Here is a 1,335-nt window from a genome sequence, read left to right on the forward strand (position 1 = left end):
GGAAGCAGGACGGGTGACGGGTCTCCGCCGCTCCCTGCTCCCAAGTCTGCCCGGGAATGAGATGTCAGCGCTGAGCTCTCTCCAGTCGGGCTGCGCGGCCAGGAAGGAGGGGAGAGCTGGGCTTGCGGCTGGGCGCCGAGGTTCCCGGCTGACATCCAGGGACCCCGTGCGCACAGGGCACATGGGGTGTATCCACCGCCGTAGTCGCCCGCGGCCGGCGGGGCAACCCCGGGGCCGGGCGGGCGGAGCCCCGGGACGGGCGGCGGCGGCGGCACCGCCCGGCAGGCGGAGCCCGGGCTATAAATCCGCCCCGCGGGCCCGGGCGGTGTTGGAGCGCGGTGGCGGCAGCAGGCGGAGTAGGGACAGCTGGAGCGTGGCAGGTAAGCAAGGTCCCTCCATCCATCTTTGTCTCTATCCATCCTTCTATCCGTTCGCCCGACCCGCCGACCTCGCGGTTCCCTCGAGCGCGCATTACCCTCCTCCTTGTTCATATAACTAAATCCCTTTCCCGCTCCTTCGAGCAGGGCTCTGCTATCTGCAGGGGAGACGGATGGCTCTCAGCGGGGTGGTGGTTTGGAGGGGACCCCGGCCTTTCCCGGGAACGGGGGTGGCTGCGGGATGCTGCTGTCCAGGTTCCCGGGCAGCAGCGGGATGGGCTGAAAAGCAGCTGTGTAGCCCAGACACATACTTTCCCTACGGAAGTTGACCACTGATGATTGTTGCCTGCGTCTCTCTGCTATCGCAGCTCTGTGCTGGGTTTGGAGCACGGGACAGCCTTGACTGGTGGTGTCTGGTCAGTTGTTTCAGTGGAGTTGTTGTCACTGTATGTGGCGACAGGCACAGTTTTGCCGCCTGTGCTTCCAGGCACCCCCCAGTTCAGAGCACTTGAGCGTAGTGTTTGCAGGGAGGCACAGCCACGCGCTGGGGCTGATGAAATAAGGGATTTCACTTCTGCTAGGGAGAATGTTTTGGCTAATGCTTTTCGTCATGCTATGGTTTTCCTATGAAACACTTACAAACTGCCATTACTCATTGTTTAACCCAGCGTTTTATAAAGATCACAGTGCCCGATTTGGCACCCCATCCCCAGAACAGGACTTCAGAGAGAACTGATAAAAAACTAACTGATAACAAAATAACAGTTGTGTTATTTTGATGACTTTTTTTTCTCCTATTTAAATAGGAACTGTATTCTGAATGTAGCAAATGCAGTTGTAGTGACATGGAAGAGTTCAAAGACTACCTGAAGCTTTCTGCCCACATTCTCTGTATGGTGTTTTGTCTTTCTCTGGCTTTCTGTCAAATTTTTTTCTATGTGTCCAAATGTGTCAAAGA

The 1,335-nt window shown here is 57.0% G+C and overlaps 1 protein-coding gene across 1 annotated transcript in view; it reads left to right on the forward strand.

Annotated features, from left to right (window-relative positions):
• The first annotated feature begins 310 nt into the window (after positions 1 to 310).
• Positions 311 to 1,335, forward strand: part of NDRG1 (N-myc downstream regulated 1) — a 40,488-nt gene continuing 39,463 nt past the window's right edge. Inside the window, exon 1 of the mRNA XM_017818306.1 lies at positions 311 to 380. The gene's annotated coding sequence lies outside the window, so the exon portion shown is untranslated. The remainder of the gene's footprint in view (positions 381 to 1,335) is intronic.

The sequence above is a fragment of the Lepidothrix coronata genome, unplaced genomic scaffold (genome assembly GCF_001604755.1).
Source record: "Lepidothrix coronata isolate B3197 unplaced genomic scaffold, Lepidothrix_coronata-1.0 Scaffold67, whole genome shotgun sequence".
In the NCBI taxonomy this organism is placed as follows: domain Eukaryota; kingdom Metazoa; phylum Chordata; class Aves; order Passeriformes; family Pipridae; genus Lepidothrix; species Lepidothrix coronata.